Source organism: Symphalangus syndactylus, chromosome 8, assembly GCF_028878055.3.
Source record: "Symphalangus syndactylus isolate Jambi chromosome 8, NHGRI_mSymSyn1-v2.1_pri, whole genome shotgun sequence".
NCBI classification, from domain to species: domain Eukaryota; kingdom Metazoa; phylum Chordata; class Mammalia; order Primates; family Hylobatidae; genus Symphalangus; species Symphalangus syndactylus.
Window position 1 is genome coordinate 80,701,406 of NC_072430.2, and position 16,779 is coordinate 80,718,184.

General features: G+C 37.8%; 1 non-coding gene across 1 annotated transcript; it reads left to right on the plus strand.

Annotated features, from left to right (window-relative positions):
* Positions 1-1,339: 1,339 nt before the first annotated feature.
* Positions 1,340-1,461, plus strand: LOC129489060 (U6atac minor spliceosomal RNA). The gene has a single exon (XR_008659876.1). It is a non-coding gene; the product is annotated as a U6atac minor spliceosomal RNA (small nuclear RNA).
* Positions 1,462-16,779: the final 15,318 nt, after the last annotated feature.

The following is a 16,779-nucleotide window of genomic DNA, read 5'->3' on the forward strand; positions in this document are numbered from 1 at the left end:
CTTGTTGGGCCAGGATCTGGTGTATGGGAACATCCGTGGGGCTGAATTCTGCACCAGTGGCAGTGTCCTCAGGGATTAAAACAACATTCAGACCACTGGTTTTTTGAGTTATTTTATCAGAAGTGATATACTTTCCAAAAAAGCAGAACAACAACAAGAAGATAAATACGATAAGTGAAAAAGGCTCAAAGGCCGCTAATGAGTGGGAAAATTGGCCAGTGGCTAAAAGCCAAGTGCCTTCTTGCAACCAAAATGCCTTCATTATTTTTTCTGCCACTGAAGAATGTAGAACAGAACATCTATACTTACCTCCTGAGCAGCTTTCTGACTGGAAGGAACATGAAGAGGCAGACACGTGTGAGCTTTAGAGGGTAGGGAGCCATCAGGAGGATGAGGGTTGCTTCCAGGGTGGAGAAGAAGCTCCTGGGGTGAATGGCTTGTTGTCCAATTATATTGTCAACCAGGGTTTGTGACAGCCTGGCTCACTCATGTAGAATTTTTATACATGATATAATTCACAGGACTCTAAGTTCCCAAATATCCTCTGTCATCAACAGTTGATTCTAATCTCTTGATTCTAATCTCTTGTCCTAGGAGCTGTGTGACTTCCTCCCGCCACTCCTGATGTTACTTGTGTGAGGAAATGACTTGATATGCTCTCTCCTTAGCAGGGGGTTGGGAAGGGTGGACACTGAGGATCAGGACAGCAAAAAATTATCCTCTAGTCGTATCTCAAATCTGTATCTGTCTGTGACACAGCCAATCCACTCAGTCTAGTTATTTTCACAATTTCACATTAGCTCCAGTTATAGAAGCTTGAAAACATTAAAGCTTTACATATTCTTTATGTAAAACATTAAAGCTTTAAATATTCTTTATGTAAAACATTAAAGCTTTACATATTCTTTACATTCTTTATGTAAAACATTAAAGCTTTACATATTCTTTACATTGTATATAGAAAACAAATATATATATATAATGCATATATTATATGCAATATACATATATATTAATGTGATATCTATATCTATCTATTTCTCACAGACAAAGGTAGGAGCAGAGATGTAAATTCAAGAAGCTCAGAGACATTATTCTATGTCCTTTTTACTGCTTTCCACAAGTAATGATCTACATCTGCATGAGTTTTCCTTGTTTTTGGAGTCTGAATTGTGCTTTTAGAGACCCTCACTCTGAGGAGACTAACTTTAAGGTTTTGTTTATATTCATTAACAAGAACATAAAAGCACCCTACCGAGGACCTCTGAAAACTAAAGTTGAATGCAGTGCTCCACACCCTGCCCCTGCCTGCTTGGTTGCAGTAGTCACTTGTGGTCTAGTTTACTTAATAGCTAGAGAGGTTTGCACCCCCTTTGACAAGGATGGAAGAGACCCTCAGGCCTGACAAATAAAATAAAAAAATAGCTGTAAAACCAGTAAAGATTGTACTAAATGCTGTCTTGTGAAAAAAATACAAATAACAAAAGGATATAAAGAAAAGCCAGAGTATTGTAGCCAGCTGTCTAATTCTGGAAAATCGTATCACCTTTCTGGGTCTTGTTTTCTGTGTCTATAGAAGGAGCTTGGAATTTTCTATGATTCTAAGCAGGTGGGCATTAAGCTTATTGATGACCACACCTGTGGCACAAATGTGTTTTTGGAATAGTAGTAGGTGCTGAATTTGTCAGAAATTGTTTGAATGAGGAATGGATGGATAGGGCGACTTCTGCCCATCAAGCCAGAAAAAGCGTGTTGACTTTTGTCACTTGAAGCCACCTGATTAGTGTATCAGAGACTAAGCCTGCCCTTCTAGCTTTGCCATGGAGTCAGTCTCACTCTGGGGCATGGTTCAGATCATACCACGGAAATAGTAAGGGAGCAGGACTACATTTTTGCCAAGGGGAGCCCAGAGCAGTGTTATGCTTCCTTCACTGGGAGGTGAAAAATTCCATTGCAATGAGCGAGACCATCTCTCAATGCACAGGATCCACTTTGAGTCTATTTCCAGGTACCCTCCTTTGTTTGATCAAGTTTGTTAAAGAGCCTCTTCCTTATGATTTGGCTTGCCAGCTAGATCCATCTACAGGGAGAGAAGAAGCTGGAGTATTTTTGTTCCTGTGACAGTTATACCTCACTGTAAATTTTTAAAAAGGAGAGTAGATTGGGCTGGGCACCGTGGCTCACGCCTGTAATCCCAGCACTTTGGGAGGCCGAGGCTGGTTGATCACCAGGTCAGGAGATTGAGACCATCCTGGCTAACATGGTGAAACCCCGTCTCTACTAAAAATACAAAAAATTAGCTGGGCGTGGTGGCGGGCACCTGTAGTCTCAGCCACTTGGGAGGCTGAGGCAGGAGAATGGCGTGAACCCGGGAGGCGGAGCTTGCAGTGAGCCAGGATCTCGCCACTGCACTCCAGCCTGGGTGACAGAGCGAGACTCCATCTCAAAAAAAAAAAAAAAAAAAAGAGTAGATTGTATTAGCATGGAGAGGGAATTTAAAGGGATAGAACGTACTAGAGAAACAGTGAAGTCTAGAGGAGGGGCAGAAAATTGGGCCAAAAGGGCATCACTTTTTAACCCTTAGAGAAATTTCACAGGGCATGGGAATACAAGTTGGAGGTTATTAATATGTCTGTGTTGCTGGTTTGTCCATGCACACTTGGTGCAAATATCAGCAGTGGATTTGCTTTATAATTAAGGTGGCATTTTGCAATTCACCTGTAATAAAGAATGTGAGTAGTTTGTTAAAGATTGGTTTATATAGTGAATAGTATTTATTGCAAATAAAAAAAAAGCACAGTGGTCTCACACAGAATGAGTAATAATCTGTTTAAAAATGGAGCTAGCATGAAATTGCTGAAGACATACCTTGATCGAGCATTATAAAATCTCTTCTTTATGGAAATATCTCTGTATTTATAGATTGATCTACTTCTGTATACTTCTAGTTGGACTTGTACTAATGATGGGAGAACTTGAATGTTTCAAAAGTTGAACAGTTTTACAGTGAGTTCTGACAAGATCCAAAGCATTTGGTAGTTAAGGGGGCATATATACTTCTTAAAGTTCATTTTTAAATGTATTAAAACTATTAAATAAGTGTGTAGATTATATCCGTCTCTTAAACCCCAAACTAAAAATCTTCAGGAAGCATAAACACAAATTCCCTCAATCAAAAAAAGGCTGCTTAGCAGACTAAGAAGAATATAATTAAAGAAGCCCATTTTAGGCATATATGCAATTATTTTAAGATATGTTTGTAATTTGCATTTAGTAGCAAGATCAGGTTATTAAGCATACAACGTACTAACCTTAGTAATCACATTAACAGAAATAAAATGTCTAGAAACTTTAGAAAGTTGATTAGTAATCTACATTTTGTACTAATTACGGAGGGCACATTATAGGTTATAAATACACAAGATAAAAATACCGGGTTTCTGAGTGCAAAAAAATAAACTTTCATATATTTTGACAAGCATTGCCTGGTCTGAACTATTTATAATACTTTAGAGTGTACTAGCACTTTTTTGGTAATATAAAAAGTAATAGAATCTTAGTAATATGAGGTCCCACTAGAGATATTTGCTATTAAATTGTTACTGAGTGTGCTGAGGTTTGGGGGAGAATTATCGAGTTTGCAGATTAGCAAAGCAGGTTCTGGCAATGTTTTAAAATTGAATCAGTGATGCTTTAAAATGCGGTATATTTTAAGGATTCACAATAAGAATTTAAAAATAGATGAAAAGATGGGTTTGTTATCATCAAGCAGTGTATGTTAATTAGTGTCTTTATGCAAACTAATTTCACGTTTGTCTACAGGTTTAAGTATATACAACAAGCAAAGAGTTAGGGGTAGGGCAGAGTTCAGGAAAGACTAATTGAAAATGAGAAGTGACATTAATTTTAAATAAGGGCTTTCCCATTTTCTGCTTTCTTTTTAATTTTTAAAAAATCTTTCCCTTTCAACCATTAGCAGAGCTGCAAGCACAGGATGGCCCAATTTTGTGAAATTAGGCTTTTGCCCATGTTTCTAATTCAGAATTGGATGTACTTTAAATGTCCCCCTGAGTGTAGCAGCTGAGAGTCCTCTTCTCTCCTGGGTACTGTAATCTTGGTGGGGTCACTAAAAGGAGGGATATGTCACAGGTAACCTTCTGCCGCTTGCTATGGGGAAGCTTTCTTTTGTGTTCTTTCAGATTTGAGTAAAGTTGCCAAACATGATAAAACTGCTTGATGATGGCAGAATTGTTAAGTCTACTCTCTTAAACCTGTCCACCAGTTTACCAATGAAAAGGTCAGTGGCATGGAAAGAGAGGAATTCTTTACAGCTGCCAAACAACTGGTTTAATTCACCTGTGTTCCACCCTGGAAGTACTAATGGTGAGGAGATAGCTACTGGAAGGTCAAGAAATAAATCCTTGTAGTTGGGCAGTCATAATTTTCGACAATCATCTTCAATTTATTTTGAAGCAATTATTTAAACCTGAATTAGTTGTTAAGTCACATATAAGGTAGGTAGTTAGCTTGTATGGTATAATTATTCAAAGGTAATTTGTAATTAATTATGAAATACCTTTACTAGAAAAATAAGTCCTATATAAATTGAACTAATTTTTATGGTACTAGTAATATTACTATACCTATTAGAGGTGGGACCTTTATTAACTATTAACATTAATTAATATTACACTAATAACATTAACAATAACAATTAATAACATTAATTGTTGTTACAGGATAATTTTAGATTTGCAAGGATCCTGAGAAGTTATCCAATTTAGCTTTTTACCTTCAGAGAGAATTAAGCTAAAGCTCTACCTGTTCCTTGAAAATGATTCCTTCTGCCCTAAACCTTGGAGAAGATTTTCTTCCTTTATGTGCTGTATCTGTGCCGGACATTTGGAATTTAGCATTGATTACTCTGTATTGCAATTTTATGCATGTGCCCTATCTCCTGAAACAAAGTGTCAGACCCTTTCAAATTAAAGACTGGAATTGAACATTTTGGCCCACTTCCCGCATATCCTAAGGCAGTGGTCTATCATGGAAGATGTTCAGTATGCACTGAGGAGATTGATCTAAATTTATCTTGAAAATCATGTTAGTCCTTAACAATCTTCTCTTGGTATTTGATCAACAACTTGAATTAGAAAGTATCAGAGATGTTTAGGACATTAGATGTATTCTAATCTAATCCCTGTTTACAGATCACAAAACTGAGTAAGGGCCAGAGAGCAAAATCAATTGCCTAAGACGCATTGCTGGTTAGTCGACAAGAACCCTCTTTTTAGGCTGCCCTCTGATATTAATACCAATGTGTATGCCCTGCATTAGGGTCTAACTTCACAGGTAGACTCTTCTTTCCTTAGGTTTGTTCATTTGAATGAATGAATGGTTCCTTATAAATGTCTGAGGTGCCAGACCAATGTTCTTTCTTTGTATATTCATAGATTAGCAGCAGCTTATAATGCTGCAGATATATTCTGATACTAGCCAGTGGCCCTGGAACCTAATTTACAACAGCCGGGTATTCTGTATTCCCTTGAACATGTGATTTTTTTCCCTTTGAATTCTACGTTTTTGGATTGCTCATGGTGGAAGGTTTGGGACATAAATCATCATCATTTGCTACTGATCCAATTTGGGAAAACTAGGTCAGTGAATTGTACATCTGTATTAGTTGCTGTGGAAGGACCATTTTAAGCATTCTCAGACATGTAGCTAAGCAAGTCTGGGGCTCTCTGACATTACATAATTTCTCTGCTAAACCAAAGATCTCATTGAGTTTGCTGTTCAGCCATGTCTTATGTTGGATTAGGGGTATATTTGTTCAAAGCTCAGTTTCATCATTTGTCCAGCTTCACAGTATTTCCCCAGATAGGGAGGCTGCCTTCCAGGCTTGGCTGGGTTTTTGTACATTGCTGGGAGAGTTTTCAGTGAATGAATACAATGTAGAGTTTTCATTTGTCATGATGTTATCTCATTTCTAATTTTTGTTCAAGTTATTTTAAGGAAAAGCACCACCCAGTTTCTCTGACCAACTTTTAAAAAAGATGAAAAGATTTTCTCAGCATGAATAATAGCAACAAGCACATGATGGTCTAAGCTTTTGAACTCTCAGACAGCTGGAGTGCCCAGAATCAGAGTGATTTTCTTCAATGACTTTAGTGCACTGTGCGTGTGTGATCATAAACAGTCCTGGTGTCATGTGGGGAGTTTCCATTCCTTGACTAAATACTATTGACTTCCTGATTTGAAATTAGCGTCTCATCACGACAAACAGGACCATCTACAGGGAGGTCAGCAGAGGCCTTTCCTGTCATTTGAAACGTGCCCTTAGTTTTGCTTCCCCTAACCCCAGCACCTTGGAATGCTGTTTGAATCTGGGGATCAAGTGATTCTGAAGTCTCTCCAGGAAAGGAGAATTCAATGAAGCATTCAGCAGCAAAAACTTGGTTAAAAGTGCAGCCTGTGTCAGCATAGGAATGCATTAGAAACAGACTGTGAAAACCTCACCTGTGATCAGTATCACACCCAGAGAGTTGGAGACATCAGGAGGAGATGGTCTGTGTTTTCACTACCTTGTTGCAGGCAGTCATGAGAGTGATAGGAGGTCACTGTGACTTGTAGTTGTAGGTCCCATTTACCTTCAGGAGAGCAGGCTGAGAGGCTAAGTTCTGTGGTCTGTTGATTATTTTATCTTGGCTTTTCATAACCTGGCAGTTTCCAAAAATAGTTTGAAGACTAACAGAATTGCTAACTCCCTCCCACCTTACTCCTGTAAAGACAGTGAACACAACCAGTCTCTTTTTTCCTTTGTTTCATACAAGAAGGGAAATTTTTATACTGTAATATGAGAAGACTATAATTTAAAAGTAAAATCTTTCTTAAGAAAATTTCCTCATTTTGCCCTAGACCTGTGAAAATGTTTGCACAGACCTGCCTTTGGGAAATCACTTCTCTAGGATGAGCAACATTATGAAATTCCCTCTGTATGGCCGTAGCATAGCTTTGTTCCTAGCTCCGGCTAACTTTCTTTGTGCCTGATGCTTTTTTAAAAATTCTGGTTGAATGTCACTTAGTACTGGCTGGAACCTTGTTCAGTAGTTTTGGTAGATGCTGCTGGTATTATCATAATTCATTCATTCACTTGCTTATTTAACAAACAGCCAGGCCCAGACTATGTACTGAAGAGATAAAACAAAATAAACTCACTATTTGCAAGGAGCTTGAAACTCTTTTTCAAGAATCTGTTATTTAAAAATTTTTAAAAATCTCTCTTTGTGCCATGAGGGCTTGTATAGAACACAAGCAGAAATTGTGAAATGAGTATTTATCTATAGATCCTAAATAAAGGTTTATTGGAGAATTCTCTCTCTACCTCTTTTTTTCTCTGTACTATTCAAAGAAACCTTGTTCCTGATAAGGTAAGGTAGAAGTTAACTAGATAAAGTTCTGACAATGAAATTTAAATTACAGGTTCTAGTGTGATTTTGGCTCATCAAAAACCAAAGAACGTTTAGAATGCGCCCAGCCCATGGAATCTATTCCTTTGATCTACTCAGCTCACCAAGATGATTCTTCAGCCCTCCCCCACTTTCTCTCAAAATATCTCAACCACTAACAGCAGCAACAATAAATAAAAAGGAAAGGAGGAAAGAAGAAAAATCTCCTTAGAGGCATAAATTATTTTAATTTGCTTTCTGCAATGATAAAATTAAGAAAACACCAAATAACTACATTACTTTGCATTGGGTAAACCTCCAGCCTTCAATTGCTAGGTAACATTTCTTTCAGCTGATGAGGCTAAGAAACTAGTTTTGCTTTGAATAGATTGGTGTGTATTCAAAATCCTACTCAGTGAAATCCAGTTGTTTGTAAGCTTAAAATTGAAAGGCTTTGTATGCTTTTCTTTGAAATCAGGACCCATTTCAAAGGCATATTACTCACTGGATAAATTTCTGGTTCACTGTTCTAAACCAAAATCAAAGGGGTCTACAGGCAACTTTGACACTGTCAAGTACCTGGAACTGTGCTGCTATGTGATGAACATTAAGTAAATGTTTGCTTAATGAATGAATGCATGGACTCAATTAATGATCATATCAGCTTGCATTTGTATATTGCTTTATAATTTGTAAAGTGATTTCACATTTATATTCACTACAACACTTTGAATAAAGAAGAAATTAACTTCACATGTTGGATTCTGCTTTAAAGCTTTAAAGCCACTGATACATCCTTGGCTTAACGTGAACATTAATTATTTAACTAATAAAGTAAAAATAAGCTAGGGATCAAAACAGTGGTATAAAAGATTATGCTACTATTATTTTTATACAATCTGGGGCAGAGTTGATCGTTAAACCACAATTCCACCTCCAATGAATGTTTACTGTCGTGTGATTGGGGGGGCTGGGGGGGTGGGGTGTGTGTTTGTGTGTGTGTGTGTGTGTGTGTGTGTAAACACAGGCATGTATACTGTAGCTTTTCTATTCTCCCCAGAAATGTAACCAAAAAATCTAGAGAGAAACAAACAAATATTTATACCAGAGATTTGGTGCAAGTAGCTAAGATAGCAGCCACTGACCCAGCTAGACAGTAGCCTTTTATTTTTTCCTTATTTGGAGCCATGGCCTTGACCTGGCTGAATGTCAGTAAAAGTAGTGTTGGGCAATGCTCCCAGATAATTCATCTAAGGACCCCAAAGCTGGCCCTTCCATACAACTCTTCTTCTTTGCAAAGGCTATAGATCACAGAAAGGCTTCCTTGAGAAATGAGAGGCAAAACAAATCAAATCAAAACACAAAACAGATAGCAACTCTCTTTGGGTTCCTGGACACCCCAGCTCTCAATTTTGTTTCAAGAGCTCAGACATCAGTCCTGATCATAAATTGCTGTAAATTCTAAGATTTCTCATAGCAAACAGTAGTTTGGCTACCTTAGATAAGTATTACATGAGGCTTGGTGAATGTTGAGTTAGTAGTAAATTACTGAATTCCTTGTTTTTGTTGTTGTTCTTGTTGTTGTTTGTTTTCTTGGACAGCTTTATTTGTTAAATACACAGTAAAATGGTGTTATAATGAATTCACAGAGAGATTACAAAAAAAAAAGATTCTTGCATAAATTGCCAGGTATAGTGAGTCATGCTTATAATCCCAGCACTTTGGGAAGCTGAGGTGGGAGGATTGCTTGAGCCTAGGAGTTCAAGACCAGCCTGGGCAACATAGGGAGACCCTGTCTCAAAAAGTTAAAAAAAAAAATAGCTGGGCACGGTGGTGCACCTGTGGTCCCAGCTACTAAAGAGGCTGAGGCCTATCCAAAAAAAAAAAAAAAAAAAAAAAAAAAAAAAAACAAACAGCCTAAGTTCTTGAGAAGATGTGTTCCTATTTGTGTTTATATACCTCTTAATTCCTGCCTCAGATTCCCCGAGTTCACAATCCTGAAGTATCCCCAGGCCACAGTCAAGCTCCTCAGGATCTTATTGTCTCAGAATTAAATGCAAAGAAGACTAAAAAGAAAAGATTGAAAGAGAACTAGAAGCCAGGTGGTAGTCAGTGAAAAACATTGGACTTCCTAGAGACCTTTCTTTATCAAGATGCTCATGAAACTTGCGAAGAAAGCCATTTTAAAGCTCATATCAAGAGGGATTGTGATTTAGTAGGAGCAAAGTATAGAAGCAGGGGAGTTGGGATTCAGGTTCCTGTTCTGCTGCCTAATAACTGAGTACCATTAAACAAATCACTTAATCCCTTTGAGCCTCAGTTTCCTTTTATGGAAATAGGTATGCTCATATGACATCACAGGTTTTGTGAAGACAAGATGAAATAATTACAGGAAAAGTCTTTATAAAGTGATGTCAAAACAGGTGCTATTACCAGTGGTAATATTTTTATAACAGTATGTTTTTTATTATAAAAATAATTTTTATTGCAGAAAAATTTTACAATTATGTGAGTTATAATGTGCTGACCATACAACTGAGGGATTCTGCAGTATCTGCAGATCCTTAAATGTCTAAAGCATCTGCCCGATGTTGCTGGGATTTGCTGCCATGCCTGTTTAGAAACTCTGCTTTGGAGCTCTGGGTCACTACAGACTGCCCATAGTGCTTACATTCCAGGGGCCACTTAAAGAGATTCCACCGAAAGATTCCTTAGAAGTAATACTACCAGCAAAATTCCAGATGCCTGTAAAATCTATGGCACAGCCTGTGTGCTGGAAAGAGACCACTGGGATGGAAATCAGGGGACAGAGCCTTAGTCTCAATCCTCTGTTAACTCTTCATGGCCCTGGACCTCAATTTTCTCATCTGCAAAATGACCAGTTTGAACTAGATATTCTTTGAGGTAGATTCCAGGTACAGTGTTTATAAGTCTTTGCTCAGTCTGTTGTTTCAGTGGGCTCTTCAAGCACCAACAGGGGCCAATCAGGAAGGTAGGACCTGCCTGATGTCAATTCAGGGCACGTCCCACAATATTTCCAGGTGTCTTCAGGAATATGGAGCACCACTGTCACCCCGTGTCACCTGTAAGATGGGAGAAGGGAACCCAGTCAATAAAGATTATGAGGAGGGCTGGGCGCGGTGGCTCACGCCTGTAATCCCAGCACTTTGAGAGCCTGAGGCGGGCAGATCACAGGGTCAGGAGTTTGAGACCAGCCTGGCCAAAATGGTGAAACCCCATCCCTACTACAAATACAAAAATTAGCTGGGCATGGTGGTGGGCGCCTGTAATCCCAGCTACTTGGGAGGCTGAGACAGGAGAATCACTTGAACCTGGGAGGCGGAGGTTGCAGTGAGCTGGAGTTGCAGTGAGCCGAGATCGCACCATTGCACTCCAGCGTGGGCAACAAGAGCAAAACTCCGTCTCAGAAAAAAAAAAAAGATTATGAGGAAACTGTTGCCCAGTTTCAAATGTCTCCATTTTTCTCATTTCCCTGGGTGGATGGGAAGAAAACCATAAATATGTCTAGGAAGCCAGAAATATGAATTGGTTACAGATTTTTTTCTCTAAGAGGATAATTAGATAGACTGAATGTCTATCTAGTACGAAATGGGTGGGGGTACCATAGAGAAGCATCTGTTGGAAAGGACCAGAATTGCTTTTGTGTCTAACAGGAGCAGAAATACGTTTCAGGGCATTTGAATGTTGCTTCAGACAATAGGTTTCAGCCTATATGAAGCCGTTGGAGTGTTCGGGAATGAAAAGTTCTTCAATGGAGTGTCTAAATGCTAACATACAAATTTAATGTTGGGGTTCTTCAACTCACAATCAGCACCAGCCTTGACACTGTTTAATGCAAACGTTTATAGGGGATTTGGACTTTGCCAGTATTTGCCCAGTCAGGGCAATTTATTGAACTTTTGGGTCAGCTTTTGTAGTAACACAATAAAGAATAAAATCTTTTTCTCTTAAACTTGTCATCAAGAATATTTGCTCTCAGAATGTTGTGTGAAATATTAAAATGTGATCCATTATTAAAATAAAATGGTTTTGCTTTCACTTTACTGTGAGAACAGTATATATCAAGCTCTGAAAGACTTGAGCGCTAAACAACAAGGGGTGATTAAAAACGAATTCTTAAAAGCATAAGAAATCTAAAAAGTGGATTTCTTTAGAACATAATGAAATATAGGTTGAAAAGGTAACTTGCCAAAGTGACACTGTTCTTATTACTGGAAGAGACTTCCTGAGTGAATCAGTAATACATGATTTTAAAAAAATTAAAGGGAGGCTGATATACTGATGTTAAATTCCACACAAATATTCTGGTTATTGAATAGTAATTTATTGTAGTTTTACTGGAAATTTTCTCCTCTTAGTTCTTAAAAGGTTTTCCAGGCTCAATTAGCACCTTTATGCCTAATAATCAATATTGATTTTACTGTATTCATTTTAGATTTTAAAAATTTTGCCTAAAACTCAAATCTTAACTATTTTTAAAGTAACATATTTCATTAAAAAAAAATCAGGCTTACCGGGTAGGCCGTCATTGCCTTCTGAAAAATGATACATTTTCATTTATTTGAGGTGGGATCTTAAATTCAGAAAAGTAGTTACAGTTCTGGGTAATATGAGCTCTCTTTGGATTCAGAACTGTTGACAAGATGTTAATCGAGAATATGTGCATCATTTTCCAGTATCTTCTTAAAATTGAGTGGTTATTTTTAATAATATTGCAGATTCTGTTTTTAACCTGCCTATTCATCTCTGTACTTCAGTGTACTCAATGTGTCTAGGAGCTGATTATGTTGGTTTCACAGGGCACGTTGCCTGAGTGGGGACCATGGAGGTGGCCCCCAATGTGTTATGATACGTTCTCATGGGGAGAGTGAGCGACAGTCAAGGGTGACTCCTGTTCATTCGGTGTGCTGTGAAGTGAGCTGGAATTACCCGCTTTTCTACATTACTCACTTTTCCCCTCAAATGACAAGCTTTCTCTGACAACATGGGACCCATTGTGTCTGAAAAACACACACTTCACCCAAACCCTTCCATTAACTCCTGTAAATTGTTTTGTGTAAATGTTTCCTGTGATTTTTCATGCAGCATTCAATTTCATCTTCTTTTGAAATTGAAAAGATCAGTTTTATGGCTGTTTTTAGCATTCACTAGTAGAAAATTGAAAAGATTTCTAGGGACTACCTTTTCCAGTCACACATTTTACAAACATTTGAGCTACTACCTTGGGTTGGCCAGGAAATGTCTGCCGCCACATTAGCGATGTGATAATGGGCTTCACATATCACCTGGACATTAATAGAATGAAATCACTTACTGCTCCTGAAAGCAGCTTTGTTCTCAGCAGGTGTCCTGAAGGTACTGCGTGAGCACAATGGACCTTCTGTCACAGAGGTGAAAGTCAGAAATAACCTAAACCCATCTTTATCTCTGGGGTGTGTGTGTGTGTGTGTGTGTATGTGTGTGTGTGTGTGTGTGATCTTTATTTAATGGGTCCACTGATATTTGATGGAAATGGCTAAAATTCAGCTAGTTGCATAAAGTATTTCTGGGTCTCCAGTCTGCTCTGAACTGTGACATGCAAAACTTCTAATGACTGGGGACCCCTAACTCAGCTGCAATAGCCCATCAAAGGTGCAACTTTATTCTCTCATAACAGCTTTGTAATGTGATCAGCAGACATATCTGCTAACTTTTCCCTGAGCTGTGCAGATGTGGCCATAAAAGAGGCACTATGCCGTTGTGTATTTCCTAGTTTCCTTCAAAAATGAATTTGCTTTTTGATTATGGCAGAATGGCTGCCATATAAATTTTCTGTATCAATTTTTCCTTATAAATTAAGTGTACATCCACTTAAAGCCCAATCTATGAAAATTGGGAACTACAAAATAAGAATGATTCAGAATTATTATTGGCTTTATAGAAATGCTGTTTGCTTTGCAAAGGTATTTGCCATAGAATTCTATAAATAAAAGGCATCTTTTGTGCATTTTTGTCATTCTTCAATTAATCAAAATTAGTATTTTTCTGATAGATACCGGTTACATAAAGTAAAACATGGATATTATTAAATAGTTAGCCTTATGATTTGTGTGTGTGTGTGTGTGTGTGTGTGTGTGTGTGTGTGTGGTTTTAAGGAGTGGAGAGTTTAATAGGCAAGAAAGATGGGAGAAGGCAGAAGATAGAAGCTCCCCCGTTCAGAGACAGAGGGAGGGGGGCTCCAAAGTCAAGAGAGGGAACCTGGATTTTTTTTGGTTTTGGGAAAAAGTGTAAACTGGGAGTTGATTTGCCATATGATAGGTTTATTTAAAACTTGGACACACATTTTAACTGAAAAAAAAAATCAGGCTTTGACTTATTTTTTACAAAAATAAAATGTATGGTTTCTAAATTTTAGTTTTGAGTTTTTAACCTATTTCTCCTCTGAGGAATATGGGCTCATGACTAGCATACATTCTTCATATCACATTCAAAGTCAAATCTGGTTTTTCTAGCAATCGCATGGATAGGCGTAAACAGATAAATAGTCACCGCACTCCATTGACTGCCATGGCTCATTTTTCATCTTTTGAAATAAAAGCCCAAGAGAATTTTTGTCGGGATAAATTGGAGATTAAAAAAAAGGTTCTGTTTTGAAGTAGATACTTTGCACATGGCAGATTTGTGAGAAAATTTCTTTTGCCTTTGATGCCTTTTAAGATCTAGAAGGCTCTACAAAATTAGAATTTTGGTTACAGAAAGAGTGTTCATCTAATCCTAAATTAAAGAACTGCTTTTGAGCCAGGGCTGGAGTTGTTTTGGCTTTTGTAATTTCAGATATATTATCAAGTTTAACACTAAATTTAAACATTATAAATTAGTTGACTTTTCCCTTAATTAGCCACAGCTATGTTCCCATAGAAAAGCTGAAAATATGAAGTTACATTTTCCTCTAAAGGAGTCTAATTACATTATTATCTGAAATAATACCTCCTTAACGATTATTTGAACAGTACTGCCTATGTTTTCTTCCACTATGCAGACTTTTCATAAATAACAGTCTACATCAAGACAAACAGTACATTCAGCAAGCTGGAGAAAGCAAATGAACCAATTCTCTGTATTCATAACATGCTTCTGGACCCCTTTAATGTGGAATTCACAATAGATATATACATTGTTCATTGGAGTATTTTAATATTTTTTCATACAATGCTATCCATCAAAAATCCAAAGAAGACAAATTACTCACAAGGAAGAATCTGGAGAAGCCCAGAAATACTGAGCTATGTACGATGACATCATGAGGCTAAAATATGCAGCAAATACTAACAAAAATACTACTAGCTACTAATAAAGAAAACACAATCACCAAATCAGTGGTCGTATTAAAAATGGGCCTTCTTATTTAAGGCCAAAAAAAAAAAAAGACCCTATCCATTCTGACCTATCTTCCTTATTCAAAACAAAACAACGCTTTTAGAAAATCCCTCTAGACATTTTAAATCCCACATAAGATATCCCGGAATAAAAGGGCATTACGTGGACTTCTGGATGGCACAGCTACAGAATTATTATCCGTTGCACTATAAGGAATGACTTCTCCTCTAGTCCAGGGTTCATTTTTTCCCCCATAATCAATGTTTAACTCATCATAACAGTTTAGTGAGGCCAGATGTGTCAGTTTTACCTTTCCAAGGGAATTCTGTTCAGGGAATTACATTGAACATGGTGACATGCATTGCTTTTTAATACGAGTTTCTTTATTTCTGCAATTCAATTTTTTTCTATATTTATTCATTTCTTTAAGGACTACTTGAGTTCACTAAAAAATAAATAAATAAAAATGCTAATACGTGCTACATGCCATGGACCTGTGGGCATAAATAACACGATGTGAATGCAGATACACATCCTTTTCCCATTTGTTTCCATTCTTGGTGCCAACTTTGGTTCAATAAACAATGACTTTCAGCTTGGTATGAAGGAAGCATCTAGTACGTAATGCACAGAGCTGTGCCCCTCCAAAGAATGAAACCCTTCAGAATGGCTAAGGGTAAGAATAGAACCGAAGCTGATGAGAGCAGAATGCAAAACAAGAGCAGTTTCAAATTCACCTGAGGTGACAGCAGCAACTACGGCTGAGTCAGGGAAATATTTTCAAGCAGAGTGTTGCTGATCACTTTAACACCCATGACCAGTAATCAGTCTAGATGATGTTTATAAAATGAGCAATGAAATGGTCACAGAATTGAGCAAGAACTGAGATTGGCTGATGCATTCCTTATGGCATATGTTCCTCAGCTTCTCCAGCAAGAAAATGGAAGCATTAATTCTTTCCACATCTTTCAAAAGCATGTTTCAAGGATTAAAGAATTCAAAGTGGCAAAGGATCAAATTACCATTTATGTAGGACTCTTTCTAACCAGCAGGGCCTCATGTAGTACACTGGAAGAGCTTATTTATTGAATCCCCAATTGAATTGGCTTCAGAGAGTTAATACAACATCCAAGGTGACAAATTTACTCACTACAAATGAATTGCATTAGTTCCATTATTTGTAAAGCACTTTACCATCTGGGAGGAAAGTTGTAGTATAAATTCCATTCTTTTCAGTATCTTGGCTAAGGAGGTTTCAAAGAAACTGGCTCAACATTTTATGAGCCAGAAAAGTGAGGTTTTTTTTCTATTAATTTGCTAAGTGTTCTCTGCCCCATGGTTTTAACACAGGAAAGATGGCAGGTGGCAGAGGGTGCTGGCAAAGGAAAAGAGGTGGTTTTGCAAATTTGGAGTTGATTCTGGCTCAAAACAGGGGTGACAAGTTAACAATCAGAAGAATCATTTAGTTGAGACTTACCTCCAGAGCAGAGAGCATCTCAAAATTTCAGCAGATTCGGCATAGTCTCGGAGTTCCAAAATCTTAGGTTCCTTTCCTCAAAGCATTGCACAGAGACAATATTATGTAACGTCAGGTACATATACTTGGAATTCCAGTGATCTGAGTTTGAGCCACAGTGCCCTCATTGTTCACTGTTTGACTTTGGCCAAATTAATTTTACCTCTCTGAGCCTCGGTGATATTCCCTGTAAAATGGGAATAAGAATGGTATCATGTTAGAGGGTTATGGTAAGATAAAATATGATAATGCATGTAAGGCTTCTAGCATGGTGCTTGTACATTGTAAACCCTCACCAAGTGTTCACTCTTATTGCTGTCATCAAAAGTGTGACCCCAAGTGTCTGCTTCACTAAAAACAGTACCCAGAGTGGTCTGGGAGAGTCCAGTAGACAATAATTCAGCTCCCTGACATGTAAATAGTGAAGTATCGATATTT